Source organism: Lolium rigidum, chromosome 2 (genome assembly GCF_022539505.1).
Source record: "Lolium rigidum isolate FL_2022 chromosome 2, APGP_CSIRO_Lrig_0.1, whole genome shotgun sequence".
Lineage (NCBI taxonomy): Eukaryota > Viridiplantae > Streptophyta > Magnoliopsida > Poales > Poaceae > Lolium > Lolium rigidum.
This window is the reverse complement of record NC_061509.1, coordinates 257,684,502-257,694,493: the sequence shown is the minus strand read 5'-3', so window position 1 is coordinate 257,694,493 and position 9,992 is coordinate 257,684,502.

Here is a 9,992-nt window from a genome sequence, read left to right as displayed (position 1 = left end):
CGTTGGGATCGACATTCTTACTTATCGAAGATACTACGATACACCCCCTATACTTGTGGGTCATCAGAAAGCTGCTAAGCCAAGGCTTATTAGATGGGTGCTTCTTTTGCAAGAATTCGATTTACATATTATAGATAGGAAAGGTGCTGATAATCCTGTTGCTGATAATTTATCTAGATTGGAAAATATTGCTTATGATCCTGTTCCTGTTAATGATAGTTTTCCTAATGAACAATTGGCTGTAATAAAGGTGAGCTCGCGAGATAGTCCTTGGTATGCTGATTATGCTAACTTTATTGTTTCAAAATACTTGCCTCCAACCTTTTCAGCTCAGCAAAGGAGGAAATTCTTTTATGATTTGAGGCATTATGTTTGTGATGACCCACACTTATATAAAGAAGGAGTGGATGGTATTATGCGAAGATGTGTCTCCGAATATGAACAACAAGAGATATTGAGTAAGTGTCATGGTAGTGTTTATGGAGGACATCACGCCGGAGATAGAACCGCACAAAAGGTTCTACAATCAGGTTTTTATTGGCCAACACTTTTTAAAGATGCAAGGAAGTTTATCTTATCTTGTGATGAATGTCAAAGAGTTGGTAATATTTCTAGACGCAATGAAATGCCTATGAATTGTACTCTTGTTATTGAACCATTTGATTGTTGGGGATTTGACTTCATGCGTCCTTTCCCTTCTTCAGAAGGTAACACTCATATACTTGTCGCTGTTGATTATGTTACTAAATGGGTGGAAGCCATACCTACACAAAGTGCTGATGGTGAGACCTCTTTAAAAATGCTTTTAGATGTTATTTTTTCTAGATTTGGAGTACCTAGATATATTATGACCTAGATGGAGGTTCTCACTTTATTCATGGTGGTTTTAGAAAAACCCTTGCTAGATATGGTATTAATCATAGAATTGCTTCAGCTTATCATCCTCAAACTAGTGGGAAAGTAGAATTATCAAATAGAGAAATTAAATCTATCTTGCAAAAGACTGTTAATAAATCTAGAAAAAATTGGACTAGTAAGTTAAAAGAAGCATTGTGGGCTTATAGAACTGCTTATAAAAATCCTATGGGAATGTCTCCTTATAAAATGGTTTATGGAAAAGCTTGTCATTTACCTTTAGAACTAGAGCACAAAGCTTATTGGGCTGTAAGAGAACTTAATAAAGATTTTAATCTTGCCGGTAAGAAAAGGTTGCTACAATTGAGTTCTTTAGATGAATGGAGAAGTGAAGCTTATGAAAATGCTAAACTTTTTAAGGAGAAAGTTAAGAAATGGCATGATAGAAGAATTGTTAAAAGAGAATTTAATGTTGGAGATAAAGTCCTATTGTATCGGTCTCGTCTTAGATTTTTTGCAGGGAAATTACTCTCAAAATGGGAAGGACCATATGTCATTGAGGAGATTGTTATGATTAAAGAGGGAAGCTCTGCCATATAGGTTCTAATATAAAGGCTTTGCTCGGAAGATAAGTACAATCTGTTAATAGTTCTTTGACCAAGAACAAAGTTTGCCATAACCAATTGTGATTCCCTATGCACCTTTATTTGTGATTTCTCTTTACTTATTTCAAGTTGAGTTATATGAGGAAGATGTTTACTAGAATGTCTTGTGTGAATTAATATGATGCTTCTTGTCCGTATTTTATTTATCGACTCTTCACTCCATAAACATGTGGTCTTGTTTACTGAGTTCAGTTTCGCTTGGGGACAAGCGAAGTCTAAGCTTGGGGGAGTTGATACGTCCATTTTGCATCACTATTTTATATCATTATTTACTGTTATTCATTGATATATTTCATATTTAGAGATGATACTTATGTTATTTCACTTACTTTGCTTGTTTCATGATTATTGGAGAATTATTCACCGGAGTCAGAATTCTGCTGGAAAAAGCACCGTCAGGATACCATATTTCTGAAGATCAACAATTGACGGAAATTACACCGAAGATCTGTTTTTCCAGAAGAATGAGCCAGCCAAAAGGAGGAGCCGAGGAGGGCCGCCATGGCCCCCCATAGGCCGGCGCGGGCCCTGCCCTGGCCGCGCTGCCTTGTGGGGAGGGGGCCCACAGCGCCTCTCGGCCTCCTCTCTTTCGCGTACTTCATCCTCCCGAAAACCTAAGGCACGGGGGATAAGCGAGAATAGACACAGCCACCTCTGCGGGGCGGAAGAACACCAGATCGAGAGAAAAGAGCTCTCCGGCGGGTAGGAATCCGCTGGGGAAATTCCCTCCCGGAGGGGGAAATCGTCGCCATCGTCACCGTTATCGAGCTGGACTTCATTGGGATCATCATCATCTCCACCATCGACACCGCCATCTCCACCGCTGCACCTCGTCTCCGCTGTAACATCTAGGGTTGAATCTTGAGTATTTCATAGGGGAAACTCTCCCGGTATTGATTACTACTTGTTATTGATGCTATTGAGTGAAACCATTGGATCAAGGTTTATGTTCAGATTGTTATTCATCATCATATCACCTCTGATTATGTTCCATATGATGTCTTGTGAGTAGTTCGTTTAGTTCTTGAGGACATGGGTGAAGTCTAAATGTTAGTAGTGAACTATGTTGAGTAATATTTAATGGTTTGATATTTAAGTTGTGGTGTTATTCTTCTAGTGGTGGCATGTGAACGTCGACTACATGATACTTCACCTTTATGGGCCTAGGGGAGTACATCTTGTATTCGTTTGCTAATTGTGGGGTTGCCGGAGTGACAGCAACCTGAACCCCCGTTGGTATATCGATGCAGGAGGGATTATAAGTAAACAAACCGGCTTGTCCTTTGTGCCAAAAAGGATTGGGCCACTCGCTGCAATTATTACTCTCGCATTTTACTTACTTGTACTTTATTTATCTGCTATATCAAAACCCCCTGAAAACTTGTCTGTGAGCATTTACAGTGAATCCCTCATCGAAACTGCTTGTCAACATCTTCTGCTCCTCGTTGGGTTCGACACTCTTATTTATCGAGTGTTATCACCAGCTTTTGGCCAAATCAGGAGATGGGCCGTAATTGAGATAGGCTTGAAGGATATACGCGTGGAGCATCTCTGAAGCGGCCTTGCACGAAGAGTTTGGGCTAGATTGCCCGTGTATCTGTAAATATAGTAGATTGCATCTTAGTTTAGAATTAAAAGATAGAGTTTAGCCCGTGCACGATTAGGTGCACGCCCGAATTAGAAAGTCCCTTGGACTATAAATATGTATCTAGGGTTATCGAGAAAGGAGGACAATCACGTTCACAACAAACACAAATCAGGCGCATCGCCACCCCTTCTTTCAAGGGTTTCTTCCGGGTAAGCATCATCTTGCGATCTAGGTAGTACACGTTTATTCGTTATCTTGTGTTACTCGTGCTGAAGCATTGTTGATGGCGAGTAGCACTATCTATCTTAGGTGTTTTGGGGCTTGCATGGATGCTTTCCTTATGCATATTTGCTTAGCTATGCCGTCCCTCGATATCTAGCTGCCCTTACACCTACCTAGGTGTAAGGGCAGCACCTTGCTTGTTCGTTGTTTAGTAGATCCAATCCGTTATAGTTGCTCCTTGATTCTTCAAGGATTGGTTTAATATCTGTATGGTTAGGCCTTGCAAACGGGTTGAACGATCCGGTAGTGCGTGAGATATGGTTTGTTGATCCTAAGAGGGACGTTCTGGGAATTGACTTAATGTTGGTTTTTAGGCCTCTTTTAGGGTTGGTTTTCCATTATCTTTCGTGTCTATTAGGCTCAACTACGCGCAGGATGTTCCGATCATGCGGTGAAAACGCTAAACTGTCGTAGATTAGATTAACTTTATATTGATCAAGCAGGAGCCCCATGTCATCGTTAACCCGACGTGAACCATGGGGCGATCGGCTCTTTGAGCCGATCCACAGGGCAACCTGAGAGCCGATCGGGCTCGTATTTAATGTTTACGTGTCTGCCATGCGGGAAACTAATCGAAGCAATCCTACACCTTCCTGACCAGGTATAGGTCAGGTGGCACGCCCTAGCAACCGCCAGGTCGTGTGCCGGAGCATTGCGGGACGACGTCGAGGGACCAGGGCCCCCAGCAGTCTTGGAAGCCTCCCGGCTCTTCGTGTTGCTTAACCACTGCTCGCCGGTGGGTTTTGGCAGGCAACACATTCTGGCACGCCCGGTGGGACTATCTTCTACGACAACCACGTCAACATCTGCATCCAAGATGGCGGAAGAACCGATCAAGTATGAAGATCTGCCTGCTGAGCACAAGAAGAAATATGATGATCTCAAGGCCATCTTCGAAGCCAATCTCATCGGCTCTTTCGAGAAGACCCGTTCGCACGGGATTAGGTTCAAAGGGTTCAAACCCGAAGGCGCGCTTGAAGGGATTGATCTGTCTCTCCCTTCGGAGGACCGTACCAGAGCCCTGCGCCAGGAAATCAACTATGCTGTGGCTCATGCCCTACATCGGCATTCTGAGAGCCTGGTGAACACTTTGGAGCGTGTTGCGCTTCGCGTGGTGCAAGAAATCATGAAGCATCAGTATTCTCCGTCAGGACCTGCTCTAGGAACTTATCAGGGAGAAATACCGTTCTACACTAGGCCACCACTGCCGTACACGTTGGCAGCCCCACAGCAACAAGGTTCACCAGCATACGTCGTCTACAAGGTTGGAGGTGATCCTGGCGATTATCAGTTCTTATATGAACCGCCCAAGGAGATCCCGCATGGATACGTGTGCACATACGTGCCGGACTGCAACAACTGGATGAGCCAGGTTACAGCAGGAGGGATTGCCACGGCGGGAGGGGTTGCCACGAGCGGGAGGAAGTTCCGGAGCAGATGCGGAGAAACAGGCGTGGCTAAATAAATATGCCGCCGGAACAAGTCATGAAAGCTCAACCGCTGCAGCTCCTACGGTGGATCAGATTACTGCAATCTTGAGAGACCAGTTCGGTATCCTGCCGAAGAAGAGAATGATCGGCTACTCCAAGCCGTATCCCAACGAGTATGACCTAATCCCACTACCGCCTAAGTATCGGCTCCCTGACTTCACAAGATTCAGTGGATCAGAAGGATCTAGCTCAATTGAGCACGTGAGCCGATATTTGGCACAGTTGGGCTTGGTCTCAGCTTCAGACCAGCTACGCGTGAGGTTCTTTTCGCAATCTCTCACGGGCCCAGCCTTTGGGTGGTACACCTCGTTGCCACCAGATTCAGTTCGGACGTGGAAGCAGCTGGAAGAACAGTTTCACGTACAATATCATTCAGAAGCCACTGAAGCTGGCATTGCCGATCTGACCCAGGTTCGGCAAAGGCGAGGAGAGACAGTGTCTGAATACATTCAGCGTTTCAGGACTGTCAAGAACCGATGTTATTCGGTTCGTTTATCTGAGAAGGAAGCAGTTGAGCTGGCAATAGCAGGCCTGTCAGCGCCGCTCAAAGACGTGACCTTCCAAGCAGACTACAATTCACTGGCGCATATGGTTCAGAAATTGACATCGTATGAACAGCGCCACCCAGAATTGTACCAGGACAAGTTCAAGCGCGTCGCCCTGATCGAGATGGAAGAAGATGAAGATTCTGCAGAAGATCAGGAAGTCGCTGTAGCTGAATGGACTCGGGGGGCAAAACCCGTGTCCTGCAAGTGGGTGAAACAACCAGGGCCTGCAAAAGGGTTTGACTTTGATTTAAGCAAAACGGAGCAAATTTTTGATTTGCTGCTGAAGGAAAAACAGCTGAAGTTACCCGAAGGCCACAAAATCCCCACGGTACAAGAGATGAACGGCAGGCCATACTGCAAGTGGCATCATACGTTCACCCATGCCACCAACGACTGCAAGGTCTTGCGCGGACAAATTCAAATGGCGATAGAACAAGGCCGATTACTCTTCGGTCAGTTTGCCATGAGAGTTGACACGCATCCGTTTCCTGACGTCAACATGGTCGATCTTAGTCACTGCTTAAGGAGCAAGCCAGACTTCTCGTTTGATATCAACATGGCAGGACTTGTAGACCGCCATGGTAAGGATAAGCCAGAGAGCAGTCACTCCCGTGGCAAAGATAAAGCGGAGGCCGATCCACGCGACCGGCCCCAGCATGATGACAGACGGTACTTGACAGAGGAAGAAGTGAGAAGCGTGCGGTATCAACGACCACTCTCCGCACATCTCCTTAACAAATATGAGCAGCAGTACGACCGACGTCGGCGCTACGACGTAGATGATGAGAGATATCGTCGGTCTGATGCAGATAACAAGAAGTATCGTCTATATGATAGAGACCAAGAAGGGTATGAGCGTCACGCTAGAGGGAGGTCAAGGGAGCAAGAGGACATGGATAGGCATTGGGACTGTCCTTTCTTCAGACACTGCTGGGACTCAGGAATGAGCCGATTGCCAACAATCGAGAACTGCCCAGAATGTAGACGGAAGAGGAAGGGAACTAATGAAGCTTCAGTGTTCAAGCGTCTAGGGCCTCTCCCACCTCAGAACAGACGAGCTGAGTCGTCTCAAGATGAAGACTTCGAGGAGTCAGATGAAGAAGATAGGTATCACCGGCCACGGTGGTGTCCTGATGGACTCAGCCACTCCCAAAAGCGCAGAGTGCAACGGCTACGGAACTTGGAGGAAGCCGAGGCGCGATGCACTGTACACGTTGAGGAAAGCACGGCCCGATCTGGCCGTGAAAGTTCAGCAAACATTGGAGACAGAGGCACGGCCACAGAAGAAAGTGTGGCGGCGCAAGCAGACAAAAGCCGATGCAGAGGCATCGGCTGATACAAACATGGTGTTCATCCTTCCGTCAGAGTTTTGTGCTCCAAGAGACGAGGAAGTGTCAGTGGCACAGTTTGATTGCGGCCCGCGGCCAGTCATCTTTGAGAAGCCACGAGAGAGGAGCTACAGGCATCTGAAAGCCCTATACTTGAAAGGTTATATCAATGGGCAGCCCATCAGCAAGATGCTGGTTGACACGGGAGCGGCAGTCAATATAATGTCGTACTCCATGTTACGACGTTTGGGACGATCCAATGACGATCTGATCAAGACCAACGTCACATTAAGCGATTTCAACGGCCAAGCGTCAGAAGCCAAGGGTGTTCTGAACGTAGACCTGACTGTAGGCCGAAAAACCATCCCTACATCGTTCTTCATTGTTGACAGCAAAAGCACTTATGCTGTCCTCCTAGGGAGAGATTGGATCCATGCTAACTGTTGCATTCCATCCACAATGCATCAGTGCATCATACAATGGGATGGAGATGAAGTGGAAGTTGTTCATGCAGATGATTCGATCGAGATCTCGCTAGCTGCCATGAACATCTGGGAGGCAAACGACCAAGAGCCGCTCTCTGGAATTAATCTGGATGGCTGTGAGCGCATCGAAGCTTCAAAAAACGGGGTGAGGCTGGTCTTATCCACTGGCCTGACAGAGTAGCAAGATCCAAGTCTATGGACGTGCGTGACAAGGCCGATCCCAGCGATCGGCCCAAAAAAAATAAAAAATAAAAAAGCAAAGGTCTTACTTCAAGATCGTCACGTAGCCATAGTAAAGAACCAAAAGTTGTAGACCCTCATTGAACGTTGCAATGAAAAAGGAGGCCGATTCTAGCAATCGGCTAAAATTATCCTTACCACATGTGTTAGCCTCTGTGCTAGTTAGCATGGTGTGTTTTGTGACGGGCCTATAGATGACTGGAAAGCCGATATCTTCAATTACTTGAAAGATTCGGCTCGGGGGGCATACATACAGAGAAGGTACGAGGCCACGAAGTATGTACCCAAGAGGAGCCGATTCATGAAATCGATCGGCTAATAATAATATAAAAAAAATCGAAAATAGAAAAAAAATTAAGTACAGCCGATGCTCGGACATCGACTTAAGAATAAAAAGCCAATGCATAGCCATCGACTCAAGAGGTACACGGAACAGAAGTTCATGCTCAGTGGAGCAGTTCTCATTACATGGAGGAGCTTTACTGAAGAAATGCCTCAAGGGCACAAAGTGCAGAAGCACGAACACGATCTACCTCGGCGATCTCAGCCTCGTCATCTTCATCCTGGCCCGTCACCAGCTGCTTGTTCAAGGCGCGGATTTTGGCCAGATCAGTCTTCAGTTCATCTTTGATACCTTCTGCTTCTTCGTGGGAGCGGGCAATGAGAGCTTCCTTATTTTGGATGAGCTGCTTGGTTACCCGCACCCTCTCTTCGAGGTCCTCCAACTCCTTTCGCAAGATCTCCAGTTCAGCGGTACTGGTAGATGTGTCAGTTTTTGCGTCCAAGGCTGCATTTTTCTCATTAAGCCGCTGACACTTGTCTGCAATATCGGCTTTCAATGGACGCTGGGCGTGGCGCAAGCCGATCCTCTGACGAGCCAAGGTCACCCTTGACCTGTAAGCAGACAAAGTCACCACGGGCCAGAGCTTCACCTGCAATGTCACCGGGAGATGAGGCTGGAGGTCTTCGAGAATGCTCTTTATTCCCTCGGTATCTTCAACCAATGTCTCGATTGAGGAGGAGAGCAAGGCCTTGAGCTGTTGGAGTTGACCATGGGTAGCGTTGGGCCCTGACTCTTCGCTTGCTTTAGCAGACGGTTCGATGAATTCTGGGTCAAACGTTAACAGGGTGGAGAGATCATAACCCTGACAAACAACAAGAACAACGTCAGTAGGCAGCGAAAAAGCAAGGAAGAGCTAAGGAAAGGAAGTATACCTCTCCTAAGACCATAGGGGCGGCTGATGAAGAGGCGATCGGCTCTCGTGTTCCCGCTGAGGGCGTGGCCAAGGTGGCAGCTTTGTCGACTCCGCTTGTGGAGGTTGCTAGGTCTAGGGCGGTGGATGGCATCACCACCTCCTTGACTTCCCCACTAGAGGTGTCATCGGTCTGAAAAGGGGACGATTAGCCGATGGGAACAACAATAGGTCAGCACCAAATATGAGTCAAAAAGAGTGTGGAGAGCAATTACGTTCGAAAGCTCCTGGTCTGATGAAGAGGTTTGTGGCGTCTTGCGAGCCCTCTTGATGCATCGGCTCTTTGTACGTAGACCACCCTGTCCTGCTTTTGGAGAAGCCTGGAAAGAAGCAGGTTCGGGAGCTGACCTTTTCTTGGAAGCCGACGGTGGCAAGTCTGGCTGCTTCGGCATGGTGTTCTCCCCGGAGGTGCCTGAACTTGAGTCCTCTTGGCTGGACTGTGTACCCTCGCTGGAGATTTCTTCAGTAGAGGTCTGTGAAAGAAATACGAACATATTACGAAAGCCTAGGAGAATGAATGAAACCAACCAAGGCGTGGATTAGTTTACATGCAGGATTTCTTGGGCTGGAGAGGAGGTTTGGCGCCTCAAGGTCTTCCTGGCAGCTACTTTCCTCACCGCTGTTCTCGCTGGGGCTCGGGGGGTAGCTGGCCTAGAAGATGCTCCGCTCTTGGGAGCCGATTTTGGTAAAATCGGCTGGTTCTGCATCACGACCTTCTTCAAGGATGGTGAGTTTTTGCGAGTAAGAGGACCACACTAGCGGAGCTCGGTGGGTGGAGTGTGAAAAGAGGAGCCCATGATGACCCACAAGTATAGGGGGTGTATCGTAGTACTTTCGATAAATAAGAGTGTCGAACCCAACGAGGAGCGAGAAGGTGTTGCCAAGCGAGTTTCGATGAAGGATTCACTGTAAATGCTCACGGACAAGTATTCGGGGGTTTTGATATTGCAGATAAATAAAGTACAAGTAAATAAAATGCGAGAGAAATAATTGCAGCGAGTGGCCCAATCCTTTTTAGCACAAAGGACAAGCCGGTTTGTTTACTTATAATGACCAAACGTTCTTGAGGACACATGGGGATTTTAGTCTAGTGCTTTCGCTTCATACGGCTGATTAATCTTCATTGTTTTGATAAGTGTTGTGTGGGTGAACCTATGCTAATGCACCGCCCTTCCTAGGACTAATACATACTTGTGATTATACCCCTTGCAAGCATCCGCAAATACAAGAAAGTAATTAAGATAAATCTAACCACGGC